This window comes from Podarcis raffonei, chromosome 13 (genome assembly GCF_027172205.1).
Source record: "Podarcis raffonei isolate rPodRaf1 chromosome 13, rPodRaf1.pri, whole genome shotgun sequence".
Classification (NCBI taxonomy): Eukaryota; Metazoa; Chordata; class Lepidosauria; order Squamata; family Lacertidae; genus Podarcis; species Podarcis raffonei.
The window spans coordinates 52,949,163-52,964,361 of NC_070614.1; the positions used below are offsets into that span (position 1 = coordinate 52,949,163).

The window sequence follows — 15,199 nt, forward strand, 5'->3', positions numbered from 1 at the left end:
CAAAGCATGGATCCACAGGGATTCTCAGGATCTTTGCATTGGGTCACCCCAAATTCACCATCAGATCACATAGCATGTCCATGGCTACAGGCTGCCCCCCAAAAATCACGCACCCACTGTTGCCTGGGGCTGCAATGGTGCAAAAACGTGGTTACAAAGCATGGATCCACAGGAATTCTCAGGATTTTTGCATTGGGTCACCCCAAATTCACCATCAGATCACATGTCTGTGGCCACAGCATGAAGCACAAAAATGATACATCCACTGTTTCATTCAGAATGTTTTTTCCCTTGTTTTCCTCCTCTAAAAACGATGTGCGTGTTATGGTCAGGTGCGTGTTATAGAGCGAAAAATACGGTAGTTGCTTTGGAAGGCGATCATCAGGCATCCGCACAACATGACCAGTCCAACGAAGTTGATATTGAAGAATCATTGCAAAACAATAATTACCATGTGTTCAGGGTAGATCAACGTGTCAGTGTCCACTTATCCCCAGTGTAAATATGACATATCGGCAAAAGTCGGAAATTGAAAGATAACTATAGCATGTACACAAAAATCAATTTCAGATTTGAAATCAGAACATATAAGAACAGTTGAAAAATCTCATGCAAAAGAAAATGAAGAAAAAAAATTGTTCCCCCGTATACTGTGTATCCCAAGGGAATACATTTTTCTTTTTGCATACTTCCAACTGTACAGAGATATACATGTCATTTTCAATGCTATCCATGTCATGTTCAGTGCTATATAAGTCACTTACATTTACTCTCACATTGTACTACTTTGGCTACATGTTTAATAACATATTGAATTCTTGCATTGTGAAAAACAAAGATTGTGGTGAAAAGTGAAAAAACATGAATTGCAAAAAAACTAGAGTTTACAGAACAAAACCAACTTCAGATACAAAATCAGCATGTCGAAATTAGGTTGGAACAACTGCACGTGTCAATGCAACAAAATTTTTGTTCCCCAGTCTAAAAGTCTTGCCCCCTTCAGGGTCATAGCACTGTAGATATGAATTTCTGGCAGATGGCTGCCTGGCCCCTCTTTAAAAATCTCCACCAGGTGTCTGGAGCAGCCGAAAACAAGCTTGCACCCATCTTCCCTGTGTTAACTGACAGCCTTTTGGATATTTGAAGGTGGCATGGAGGAAATAGCAAGCTTGTTGTTTTTCCCTGCTCTGGAGGGCAGGACTCGAACCCGTGGCTTCAAGTTCCAGGGACGGAGGTTCCGACTGAACATTGATTTATGATTTTATAATTCTTCCAATTAAGATTTCTCTTCTTGCTTCAAAAATTAATCAGGAGGCGGTGGTGGGGTGTTCAAAAGCCTCCTGTGGACTCAAGGGGGGGGGAACGCAGGTGACTCGTTTTAATTAAGAAGGGCTCTATTTTTAATCTGCAATCAAAGCCTTTTTATAGCTCATCACACTGATTAAGCAACAGGGAAGCTTTGAGGTTGTCGCTGCAACGCTTGGGGATGTGTTTATGCCATGGGTTATTTTTAAATGCTTTTGAAACACAGAATCTTTATATCTTATTATGATTTATGTGGAAATTGCTCCGTTTGGTTGTGTGTCTTTTTATGTTTTATTTATTGTTTACGACAACTTTTCTAATAAAGTTTTATTTCATGTCGTAACTTTTCATGGTTCGAACTATGGAAGGGAGGCACACAAATAAAATTATGCATGCGTGTATTTTATTTATGGCTGATATTCCACCTTTTTTCCCCTCCAAGGAGCTCAAAGTGGCGGGTTCGGTTCTCCCCCTCCTCATTTAATCTCCCCCCCCCCCACAACAACCCTGTGAGGTAGGCTAGCCTGAGAGGCAGCGAATGGCCCAAGCTCACCTGATTTATTATTAGTGTGTCATAAAATTTATACGTATAGTTAAAGCTCTGGTTTTCCCAGTAGTGATGTGTGGAAGTGAGAGCTGGACCATAAAGAAGGCTAATCGCCGAAGAATGGATGCTTTTGAATTCTGGTGCTGGAGGAGACTCTTGAGAGTCCCATGGACTGCAAGAAGATCAAACCTCTCCATTCTGAAGGAAATCAGCCCTGAGTGCTCACTGGAAGGACAGGTCCTGAAGCTGAGGCTCCAAGACTTTGGCCTCCTCATGAGAAGAGAAGACTCCCTGGAAAAGACCCTGATGTTGGGGAAGATGGAGGGCACAAGGAGAAGGGGACGACAGAGGACAGGATGGTGGGACAGTGTTCTCAAAGCTACCAGCATGAGTCTGACCAAACTGCGGGAGGCAGTGGAGGACAGGAGTGCCTGGCGTGCTCTGGTCCAGGGGGTCACGAAGAGTCGGACACAACTAAACAACAACAACAACAACAAAATTTATACACTCCCGGATTGCAAAAACAACCCTGGCCAAAGTGGTTTCCAAATAAGATAAAATAAGAAGATGATCAATAAGAAAAATGAATGGAAATAATTTAAGACTTCTGGAAAGCTGAAATAGCAACAGACTAAGATTAAAATTCACACCAGCATCGCTAAGCAACTGGGTAGGTTTGTTTAAAGAAGAACATTTAGCAAGCGTTGAAGACGCCTTTCTGATATCAAGTGGCAAGGAGTTCCAAGGCTCACTAACGAGCTTCGTGGCCAAGTGGGGATTTTATTTTATTAAGTTTTTATCTATACTTTCCAGGCTTATATTTCATTAATTTCACAATCATTTTAATCTTTCATAGTTTGACTTCCTTCCCTGAAGGACCAGGTGCGCAGCCTGAGAGTCATTTTGGACTCACAGCTGTCCATGGAGGCGCAGGTTAACTCTGTGTCCAGGGCAGCTGTCTACCAGCTCCACCTGGTACGCAGGCTGAGACCCTACCTGCCCGCGAACTGTCTCGCCAGAGTGGTGCATGCTTTAGTTATCTCCCGCTTGGACTACTGCAACGCGCTCTACGTGGGGCTACCTTTGAAGGTGACCTGGAAACTGCAATTAATCCAGAATGCGGCAGCTAGACTGGTGACTGGGAGTGGCCGCCGGGACCACATAACACCGGTTCTGAGAGATCTGCATTGGCTCCCAGTACGTTTCCGAGCACAATTCAAAGTGTTGGTGCTGACCTTGAAAGCCCTAAACGGCCTCAGTCCTGTATACCTGAAGGAGCGTCTCCACCCCCATCGTTCAGCCCGGACACTGAGGTCTAGCGCTGAGGGCCTTCTGGCGGTTCCCTCCCTGCAAGAAGCCATGTTACAGGGAACCAGGCAGAGGGCCTTCTCGGTGGTGGCGCCCGCCCTGTGGAATGCCCTCCCATCAGATGTCAAAGAGATAAATAATTACCTGACATTCAGAAGACATCTGAAGGCAGCCCTGTTCAGGGAAGTTTTTAATATGTAACGCTGTACTGTTTTTAACACTGATTGGGAGCCGCCCAGAGTGGCTGGGGAAACTCAGCCAGATGGGCGGGGTATAAATAATAAATTATTATTATTATTATTATTCCCCCTCTCGAGGTTTCGCCTCCCATTAGCTGATGGGACTTCTAGTCCAAAACCTCTGTGGGGGCACGAGGTTGGGGGTGGTTGCTGCAGGCTCTTGGACATGGCCTTTTGCAAATCTCCACCCAGCTGTGGGCCTGGAGACCCTTTTAAATCTGAACCCCCTGGGTTTCTCACCCTCCCATCAATGCCACCGCTGTCTGCCCCCTAAAAACCCTGTTTTTTGCAAGGATCTTTCTCTTTAATATTAATTTTTATTAATTTTAAAATATAAATTATAGTACATACCACAAAACTTCACAACTTATACAATCTTTTTGGATGAAATTAATGGCAGAAATAGGTTAAAACTTATCGATAAGGATTTGCTGAACTAATAATCTGAACTGGAATACAAAAGTCAGGGAATACAAAAGTCAGAGGAAGTCAGGGAAATAGGTTAATGAAAAATAAGTATTGTAAATCTTATGTGTTTTTAATTTTTTTTATCTTTGTATTTTTTGTTATTTTTTCTTTTTTCTTTTTGGTTTTTTCTGGTATTAATTTTGAAAATTTTAATAAATATCTTTAAAAAAGAAAAAAGAAATTAATGGACTATGCAGAACTAGACAAGCTAACAGGAAGGATCCGAAATCTGAGGGACCAGAGATTCACAGAAGACTGGTTTAAATTTACAGATTATTGTGATGATCAGACTACATTTGTAGGTTTGCAAGAAGTTTTGTGAAGTGAATTATTGGAACTATTGCAAAAATCGATAAAGGGGAGGGTGGTTAGTTAAGATAATTAAAGGCAATTATGAATTTAAGAAATGCACAAGAAGTGACTGGAACGGTGGATTATCAGAGGTGCTGATGGAAGTCCCAAAAAGATTGTTTTTTGCAAGGATCTCAGTCATCTGCCTCATTACTCACCTTTTACAGCTTCTCAGCTGTTTTCAGAGGTAACTAACATAAAGCTCTGGTGGAAATAGACATATCCCAGTGTGGGCAGCTGGGCCTCCTGTTTAAGAACCTTTTAAAAAAATGTAAATAATAGAAATCCTTTGTCAAGGTAATGACAATCCCTTGGAAGGGAAAGCTCTGAGCTCTGCAGATTTTTGCTCCGCATTGTGTTTTGCATAATATATTCTGCTATTCCACCGCCCATCATCCCATCCTTCTAGAGGTTATGCAGAGGCTGAATATTCTCTTTCTCGCTCCCCAATTCAAATCTCATTTATTCGCCCTTCTGTGACTTGGGAGATCTCACCTGCTTTCTTAGCGTATCTGTTCAACCATAAGGAATAGCCCCTTGGTGCTTTTTTTTAAAAAAAAGAATCATGGAATTGTAGATGGAAGGGTCCACGAGGGCCATCCAGACCAACCCCGGGGAATGCAGGAATATTTTTCCCTACGTGCATCTCGAACCCAAGACCCAGAGATTAAGAGTCTCATGCTCTCCTATATATTTATTTCTCTGGAAGCTGAATGCTAGACTTTACCTGGTGTAAACAAAACCCTGGCCTTTAACTGAAGGAGCGTCTCCACCTCCATCGTTCTGCCGGACACTGAGGTCCAGCTCCGAGGGCCTTCTGGCGGTTCCCTCACTGTGAGAAGCCAAGTTACAGGGAACCAGGCGAAGGCCCTTCTTGGTGGTGGCGCCCGCCCTGTGGAACGCCCTCCCACCAGATGTCAAAGAGAACAACTACTACCAAACTTTTAGAAGACATTTGAAGGCAGCCCTGTTTAGGGAAGCTTTTAATGTTTAATAGGTTATTGTATTTTAGTGTTTTGTGGGAAGCTGCCCAGAGTGGCTGGGGTATAAATAATAAATAAATAAATTATTATTATTATTATTATTATTATTATTAACCTGAAACTGTTCTTAACCTGAGGTACCACTTTAGCTAATGGGGCCTCCTGCTACTGCCGCGTGATTTCTGTTCTCATCCTGAAGCAAAGTTCTTAACCCGAGGTACTATTTCTGGGTTAGCGGAGTCTGTAACCTGAAGCGTATGTAACCCAAGGTTGTTGTTGTTGTTTAGTCATTTAGTCGTGTCTGCCTCTTCGTGACCCCCTGGACTGGAGCACGCCAGGAACTCCTGTCTTCCACTGCCTCCCGCAGTTTGGTCAAACTCATGCTGGTAGCTTCGAGAACACTGTCCCACCATCTTGTCCTCTGTCGTCCCCTTCTCCTTGCGCCCTCCATCTTTCCCAACATCAGGGTCTTTTCCAGGGAGTCTTCTCTTCTCATGAGGTGGCCAAAGTCTTGGAGCCTCAGCTTCAGGATCTGTCCTTCCAGTGAGCACTCAGGGCTGATTTCCTTCAGAATGGAGAGGTTTGATCTTCTTGCAGTCCATGGGACTCTCAAGAGTCTCCTCCAGCACCAGAATTCAAAAGCATCCATTCTTCGGCCATCATCCTTCTTTATGGTCCAGCTCTCACTTTCATACATCACTACCGGGACAACCAGAGCTTTAACTATACGGACCTTTGTTGGCAAGGTGATGTCTCTGCTTTTTAAGATGCTGTCTAGGTTTGTCATTGCTTTTCTCCCAAGAAGCAGGCATCTTTTAATTTCGTGGCTGCTGTCACCATCTGCAGTGATCATGGAGCCCAAGAAAGTGAAATCTCTCACTGCCTCCATTTCTTCCCCTTCTATTTGCCAGGAGGTGATGGGACCAGTGGCCACGATCTTCGTTCCACTGTACAATAGCTTTGTAAACGAGCGTTTTGGTTTCCCTGCGAATGTCCCGGTCCTCACACACTCTGCGCTTCCGTCGGGAGAAAGGCGCACTCTCAGGCCTTTTTGCTGAGCCTGTGAGCTCACCCAGGGCCTGCCCACTCCAGGGCGGAGGCTCCACCTGTTTCTGTCTGCCTCCTGCTTCACACCTGTCCCGCCCAGGTGAGCTCCCTCCTCCCCAGGGAGGGGCTTCCGACACCCAGCAGATTTGGGACTGCCAGGAGGAGGAGAAGGCAGAAAAAAAGAAAGAACGGACGGACGGAAGAAAGTAAGAAAGATCCGGAGAGGAGAGGAAATCGCCACAGGTTCCTTCATCCAGGTGAGTGCCCAAGGAGCGAGGGATTGTGGGGCAGCAGGTAAGATTGCCCCTTTCTTAATGGGGAAACCTTTGCCCCCTTACCTGTCTGACTCGCTTACGCCCCTCCCTTACATGGTTCTGTCTATCACCTACTTTTTCTTCTTCCTCTTCTTCTCTTGATCTTTTTCTCCTTCTCCACCCACGCTGAGTTCTGCACATTCATCTCTCTCCTCCTTACTGGCTGACCCACTTATAGCAGCTTCCTCCTCGGAGATGGTTTCTTTGACCTTCTTTCCTCCTTATCTCTCTCTCTCTCTTATAGAATTGTAAAGTCGAAAGGGACCCTCAGAGGTCATCCATCCCAACCCGCCTGCAATACAGGAATCTCAACACCCAGGAAATCCCCATTCCCGACTTTTTGCTCACCTGAACAGACGGCCGGCTTGCCCCCCGGGTAATAGGAGGAGGATCGTTAATAAGGAAAATTAATGTCTGGGTCTTAATGCAGGAGTTAGACTTCCTGGCATCACTCATGGGTTATTCCTGAGAGCGACTCCCCAACTTTGAAGCACCCGGCCGCTGCAGGTTACAAGAGCCCATTTAAGTTGCTATATCATCATCATCCCAAACCCACACACCCTTGGAGACGAAATTTTCTGGGGCGACGGTTGCTCATGTTCCCATTTCGCAGACGGAGGGAGGGAACTGAGGCAGGCAGGTAGCAGCACGCAGCAGGCAGGCCAGAATCATGTGTCATAAGCGCAGAAGACGAGGCTGCTGGATCAGGCCAAGGGGGGAGGCCTGGTTAGCCCAGAATCCTGTTCTTGCAGCAGCCAAACAGAGACACGCAACCAGAACATGAGAGCAACATCAGTCTTCTCCCCAGCATTCAGAGCTTAAAACACAGCCATCATGGCTGGTGGCCGCAGCTTGGCTCATCCTCTTTTAGAGAGCCACCCAAGTTGGCTCAACGGGTCTGTGCGTCTGGCTGTTAAGCAGAAGGTTGGTGGTTCGATCCCGCCCAGGGGACAGGATCCCATCATTGCACGGGGTTAGACTAGATGGCCGTTGGGGGTCCCAACTCTGCAATTCGATGGTTCTGTGTTTCTAAGAGGGCGACTGTCTCTTGAGGCAGCGAGTTCCACAGTTTAATAATAATAATAATAATAATAATAATAATAATTTATTATTTATACCTGGCCCATGTGGCTGGGTTTTCCTAGCCACTCTGGGCAGCTTCCAAAAAAATATTAAAATAAAATGTTTAATAATGTTGAATAATGTTTAATATCTATTAAACATTAAAAGCATCCCTAAACAGGGCTGCCTTCAGATGTCATCTAAAAGTCAGATAGTTGTTTATTTCCTTGACATCTGCTGGGAGGGCGTTCCACAGGGTGGGCGCCACCACCGAGAAGGCCCTCTGCCTGGTTCCCTGTAACCTCACTTCTCGCAGGGAGGGAACCGCCAGAAGGCCCTCGGAGCTGGACCTCAGTGTCTGGGCTGGACGATGGGGGTGGAGTTGCTCATTCAGGTCTACTGGGCCTTTGAGGCCGTTTAGGGCTTTCAAGGTCAGCCCCAACACTTTGAATTGTGCTCGGAAATGTTTAACTCTGAGCAGTGTGAATATAACGACTTCTGTCCGCTCTGGATTTCCCAGCCTTCCTTGGACAAATTTGTTGTTCGATTCTGTTGTCTCTCTGTGACATTCCCTGCAGGATCAGGCCCATGGCCCTTCCAGCCTAGGATCCTGTTTTCACAAGTGGCTTAACAGATCCTTCAATTTGAAGCCAGCAATCAGGGTCTGTGCACAAGAGCCCTTTATTTAATTCAATCACAGGGATCGCTATAGACTCAAAGCACATTGCCACACGCCTCAAAGAATTCTGGGCAATGTAGTTTTACCCCTCACAGAGTTACAGTGCCCAGCAACCCTTAGCAAACTACATTACCCAGAATTCTTTGAGGCGGGAAACCTATGCTTTAAAGTTACAGCCTCATAATTTGTAACCCGACCTCCTGGGAACATTCCGCAGATTCCTGCATTTCAGAGGGTTGGGCTGGATGACCTTTGGGATCCCTTCTAAGTTTACAGTTCTGTGAAGATAATCCTACCGTTTGCCCAGATATTCCTTTGACTAAGAAAGACAGAGAGAGAGTTTGGTGCCGGCTCAAACATTGCCCTGCAAATCATATGCTCCCAGGACTGATGTATACTTATTCCGTCAATTTGAATTGCATTGCGTTAGTGGGCAGAGCCTCAGACAATAGAAGGAATTAGCGTAACGTTTTGCTAACTGTTTGACGGATCTAATTAACAACGCTTTGGAAGGAAGAAGCCGGCTGTTTGCAAAAGCGGTGGGTGGATAGAAAAGAAAGCTGGTGCATTTGCAAAACACCCCAGACCCGAAATTGCAGAACCGTGGAATTGTAGAGTTGGAAGGGGCACCCAGTGTTCATCTAGACCAACCCGCTGCAACGCAGGAATCACAGCCGAGGAATCCCTGGCCCTCCAACCTCTGCTCAAAAACTTACGGTGAAGTAGAGTCCAATGTCTTTAACCAAATGCAACCCCCAGCCCACCAAATAACACCCCACTGCCTTGCTTTAAAAGGGGGGGGGGACTTCATGCAATACATGGCTAAACTATTGCACCTGCAAAAAGAAAGATCAGAGCATTTGGGACTTTTTTCGTTTAGGGAGAACGCAGGTGAATAGCGTGAGAGTGTGAATAGAGAAAGGTCTCTCTCCCTTTCTCATAACACGGCAAATCGGGACACCTGAAGGTCTGGACAGATTCAGGACATATAAACGAACTACTTCATTCAGCGCATGGTTAAACTGTGGAACTCCCTGCCACAGCAGGCAGGGACGGCTGCCAAATTGGATGGCTTTAAAAGAGGACTGGAGAAATTCCTGGAGGAGGAGAGGGCTATTTATGGCTACTAGCCAGGATGGCTGTGACTCCACAGCTGAAGGCTGCAATGCTTCTGGGTACCAGTTGCTGGAAACCGCAGGAAGGGAGAGTGGGTCTTGAGTTCGAATCCTGATTGTGGGTTTCCCTTTGGGGTACCTGGTTGGCCACTGCGACAACAGGAGGCTGGACTAGGTGGGCCACTGGCTTGACCCAGCAGCTGGGCTCTTATGTTCTTATGCTACTGCAAAATGAATGCGCTCCAATTTTCCTACATTGCAGCCTTTTTATATACCTTATTTTTTGCTCTATAAGTCACTTTTCCCCTCCTAAAAAGTAAGGGGAAATGTGTGTGCGTCTTACGGAGTGAATGCAGGCTGCGCAGCTATCCCAGAAGCCAGAACAGCAAGAGGGATCGCTGCTTTCACTGCGCAGCAATCCCTCTTGCTGTTCTGGGATTCAGAATATTTTTTTTTCTTGTTTTCCTCCTCCAAAAACTAGGTGTGTCTTGTGGTCTGGTGCGTCTTATAGAGCGAAAAATACGGTATATCAGGCATGTCCAACAGGTAGATCGCGGGGTGTTCCTGGTAGATCCTGGTTGATCTCCGGTCCCTCAAACAATCTTTGTCTCACTAAAAAAAGCTCCACAACTTTGGGTAGATCACTGCCCGTTTTTTTACGACAGGCATAGGCAAACTCGGCCCACCAGATGTTTTGGGACTACAACTCCCATGATCCCTAGCTAACAGGACCAGCGGTCAGGGATGATGGGAACAGTAGTCCCAAAACATCTGGAGGGCTGAGTTTGCCTAGGCCTGTTTTTCGACAATGGGTAGATCACTGCCAGATTTTTTATAGTCAGTAGATCGCAGTCTATTGGGAGATGGACATGCCTGATATATATATATTCATACATTGCCCATCTATCTGGGTTTTTCCAGCCACTCTGGGCAGCTTCCACCACATATAAAAACATAATAAAATGTCAAAAGCTAAAAGCTTCCCTAAACAGGGCTGCCTTCAGATGTCTTCTAAAAGTCAGGTAGTTGTTTATTTCCTTGACTTCTGACGGGAGGGCGTTCCACAGGGTGGGTGCCACCACTGAGAAGGCCCTCTGCCTGGTTCCCTGTCACCTCACTTCTCGCAGGGAGGGAACCGCCAGAAGGCCCTCGGAGCTGGATCTCAGTGTCCGGGCAGAACGATGGGGGTGGAGACGCTCCTTCAGGTATACAGGACCGAGGCTGTTCAGGGCTTTCAAGGTCAGCACCAACACTTTGAATTGTGCTCGGAAACATACTGGGAGCCAGTGTAGGTCTTTCTGGACCGGTGTTTTGTGGTCTTGGCAGCCGCTCCCAGTCCCCAGTCTAGCTGCCGCATTCTGGATTAGTCGTAGTTTCCGGGTCACCTTCAAAGGTAGCCCCACGTAGAGCGCGTGGCAGTAGTCCAAGCGGGAGATAACCAGAGCATGCACCACTCTGGCAAGACAGTCTGCAGGCAGGGAAGGTCTCATCCTGCATACCAGATGGAGCTGGCAGACAGCTGCCCTGAACACAGAATTGACCTGCACCTCAATGGACAGCTGTGCGTCCAAAATGACTCCCCGGCTGCAATTTAGGGATCTGCTCAATCACACGATCATTCGGCCAATAAGTTTCCGAGTCACCTTCAAAGGTAGCCCCACGTAAAGCGCATGGCAGTATCCAAACGAATTGGGACGCCCCCTTTGCCAAGAATGCTTTTGAAACTAGGTAGTGATGGGGGCGGGAAGGGGGCCGGAAACCACCCCTTGGCCAGCTTTGGGCCACTTTTATTACAATAAGGCGGCTAAAATCAGCGAGAGGCAGTGTCGTGTAGTGGTTAGAGCGTGGGACAGGGACCTAGCGGGAGAGCCGGGTTCGAATTCCGACTTGGCCTCGAAGCTGACCTTGGCCCTTCGCTGCCTCTCAGCCTAAACTACCTCGCACGGTTGTTGTTAGGGAGGGGAGAAATCATGTATTCCGCCACGGGCTCCTTTGAGATAAAAGGTGTGATTAAAAAACACAACCAATAAACAAACAAACAAACAAACAAACAAACAAACGATAATGGGATCGGGGTCTGGGCAGCCTGCGGATCTCTGAAGTTTGAGAGAGGTTTTAGCTTTTTATGACTTTTGGGCGGCCGGCTTACTCTGAGTCCGCTGCCGCTCATCTTGTCAATATTTGCTCACGGTTTGGACTTTGACGTTGCGGCACAGGGTGGGGCCACAGAGGTGCTTCGGACAGGAGCTGGTTTGGACAACAGCGGGAGGGAGGGAGCGGGGGACAAGGAAGATGGTGGGTAGCAGCTCGGAGGAGAGGCAAAGGCTTTGGAAAGAACCCAGGAGTCCTGCGTCCCCAGAAGACTCTCCAACACTTCCCCTCTTTACTTAAAAGCCCATTTTAAAAATAATAATTTTTGCTAGCACTGCTTGGTGCCTTTAAGACCCGGGCAGCAGGTGGATGTCCAACAGGTGTTGTTCCCTCACCACCACAACCTCAGCACAGAGGCGCAGAAATGCATTGCAGCGGGTTGGACTAGATGACCCCTAGGTTCCCTCCCAGCTCTTTGATCTGTGATCAGAATGCTTCTTTGGCTGAATTTTCCCCTTTGAGGGAACTGGGAAGGGGATAACCCCCACTTTTTGGGGGGGCGAGGTTAATTTTGGGGGTCTGGGGAGCTGATTCCCTGCACCCCCTCATTTATTTATCGCATTTGGATCCTACTCCCCCCCCCCGATCCGGAGAGCTCAGAGTGGCGTGTGTGCTTCTCCCACCCTTCAAGCGATATCTACAACGACCCTGTGAGGTAGGTTCTAGGCTGAGAGAGGCCCCTGAGGTCCCAGCCAGCGAACTTCGTCAGGAGTGGGGGAGATTCGCACCCAGGTCTCTGCCAGTCTGACACCCTAAGCCATGGGTAGGCAAACTAAGGCCCGGGTGCCGGATCCGGCCCAATCGCCTTCTCAATCCGGCCCACGGACGGTCTGGGAATCAGCGTGTTTTTGTGTGTATTTTAAAAAAAAATTATTAGTTTTTTAACATACCATTTCCAACAGTAACTAATCATACTTTTACATCTTAATCAATTTTTTTTTACTTCCATCAGTCCTGTCTGAAAATTTTCCAATCCGATCTCTTAGTATGCATTCCTTACTTTCCCTCTGACATTTCAAACTCTCTATCTTTTTCTACTTTGTAACACTTCGTATATTTCTCCTTACAAAACTTCTTGTAGTCCTACTAGCGTAATTTGTTGGTTACAATTGCTCTTCAAATAATTCATATACTTCTTCCAATCTTCTGTGAATATCTGGTCCCGCAGGTCCTGTCATTTTGTCCAATTCTGCACAGTCCATTAATTTTGTCTGCAAATTCTGGGAAGCAGCGTTTATTTACATGAGTGGAATGTGTCCTTTTATTTTAAATGCATCTCTGGGTTATTTGTGGGGCCTGCCTGGTGTTTTGACATGAGTAGAATGAGTCCTTTTATTTAAAATGAATCTCTGGGTTATTTGTGGGGCATAGCAATTCATTCTTTTTTTTCTTTTGCAAAATATAGTCCGGCCCCCCGCAAGGTCTGAGGGACAGTGGACCGGCCCCCTGCTGAAAAAGTTTGCTGAACCCCACACCTAACCTCCATGCTACTCCCTTCTCTTCTGCTGCCCCCCACTGCCTGAGCCCATTGCTAGGGATTCCTGGCTCCCATAGTAGTGGTAATAATAATAATAATAATAATAATAATAATAATAATAATAATAATTTATTTATACCCCGCCCACCTGGCTGGGTTTCCCCAGCCACTCTGGGCAGCTGCCAACAAAACACTAAAATACAACAACCTATTAAACATTAAAAGCTTCCCTAAACGGGGCTGCCTTCAGATGTCTTCTAAAATTTTGGTAATTATTTTTCTCTTTGACATCTGGTGGCAGGGCGTTGCACCACCGCTAAGAAGGCCCTCTGCCTGGTTCCCTGTAACTTGGCTTCTCGCAGGGAGGGAACCGCCAGAAGGCCCTCGGAGCGGGACCTCAGTGTCAGGGCAGAACAATGGGGGTGGAAACGCTCCTTCAGGTCTACTGGGCCTTAGGGCTTTCAAGGTCAGCACCAACACTTTGAATTGTGCTCGGAAACGTACTGGGAACCAGTGTAGGACTTTCAAGACCGGTGTTATGTGGTCTTGGCGGCCGCTCCCAGTCCCCAGTCTGGGTGCCGCATTCTGGATTAACTATAGTTTCCGGGTCACCTTCAATGGTAGCCCCACGTAGAGCGCATTGCAGTAGTCCAAGCGGGAGATAACCAGAGCACGCGCCACTCTGGCGAGACAGTCCGCGGGCAGATAGGGTCTCATCCTGCGTACCAGATGGAGCTGATAAACAGCTGCCCTGGACACAGAATTAACCTGGGCCTCCATGGACAGCGGTGAGTCCAAAATGACTCCCAGGCTGCGCACCTGGTCCTCTGGGGGCACAGTTGCCCCATTCAGGACCAGGGAGTCCTCCACACCTGCCCGCCTCCTGTCCCCCCAAAATAGTACTTCTGTCTTGTCAGGATTCAACCTCAATCTGTTAGCCGCCATCCATAGGACCCAACTCCCTTGCCCCATTGCTGATTTTGGGGTGTCTGAACCCGCTGACTCCTCACTTTCTTCTCCAATCCCTCAGGCTGACTCTGATTGTCTCGCCTGCAGATGAGCAAGGCTTTTCTGCCATTCCCGGCTGATCTGGAAACACCCAAGTTAGAAAAAGGAAAGGGAAACCCCCCCAGGGCGAGTCGAGCTTCCCAGGTTCACCCCTCGCCTGCGAGGAACCCAGGAGTCCGGGTGTCTCCCCAGCAGCCTGGCAGGCCGACCCCTCCTGTCTCGCCGGCTGAAATCCTCCCCCAGCAGAAACAGGTTTGGCCAGGTTGAACTGCTCTTGGCGGTTCAGATTCTCTTCCTTCTCTTCACACACACGCCGGTAAAGAGGTCAGGCAGCCATCACACAGGTGCAGCTCTTAGGGGCCCTGGGTAGCCGGGTCAGAGGGACCAGTTTTCGGGAACGCAGCCGGGCGGCAAGGGGAAATTCGGCAGGGAGGCGTCGCTTAGTGCAGGCCTAGGCAAACTCAGCCCTCCAGATGTTTCGGGACTTCTGTTCCCATCATCCCTGACCACTGGTCCTGCTAGCTAGGGATCATGGGAGTTGTAGTCCCAAAACATCTGGAGGGCCGACTTTGCCAATGCCTGGCTTAGTGTTTGCTTCTACACCTGTTGAATTTCTGGCTGCCATTCACCCGTGGCCCTAGGGGAAAGCGTAGCCGCAGAGAAAGGCCTTTTGGAGTTTGCAAAAACTGTTCATGAGAATAAGGATTTTATTTTCTGGGATTCGTCAGCTGCAATTCCTGTGTTTCCGGGGGGCTGGATTCGAATGCTGACTCTCTCGGGGTCCCTTCCAGCTCTGTAATTATATGATTTCCGCCCCAAAAGAATGAAGGTGGATATCGGCTGCGGGTTTGAATGGCGGCAGTCGGAATTTGCTTTCGATGCAGCTGACCTGAATCTTTAATCCATTCTGCCTAGGGAGGAGGAGTTAACCCAGTGACTCTTTACAGATCAATCAGCAGCATTTAGGCCATAGGCTGAGAGCAAACTCACTGCAGGAAATGATGACTCGAGTGAGTGAGTCAAGCAACGCTCAGTAGGAAGAGGCCCAAATGGATTTTTAAAAACCCTAGGTGACTGACCAGGAAAAAAGACCCTGTGATGAAGGCAAATTCCATGCCAGGAAAATAATTGAAAATTAATCTGCC

At 47.5% G+C, this 15,199-nt stretch overlaps 1 protein-coding gene across 2 annotated transcripts in view; it reads left to right on the forward strand.

Annotated features, from left to right (window-relative positions):
- Positions 1–6,335: 6,335 nt before the first annotated feature.
- Positions 6,336–15,199, forward strand: part of TNK1 (tyrosine kinase non receptor 1) — a 34,433-nt gene continuing 25,569 nt past the window's right edge. Inside the window, exon 1 of one of the 2 annotated variants that reach the window (XM_053362211.1) lies at positions 6,336–6,505. The gene's annotated coding sequence lies outside the window, so the exon portion shown is untranslated. Of the gene's footprint in view, positions 6,506–11,726; positions 12,225–15,199 lie in introns of those variants that run through there. The other variant, XM_053362212.1, reaches the window with a different exon arrangement.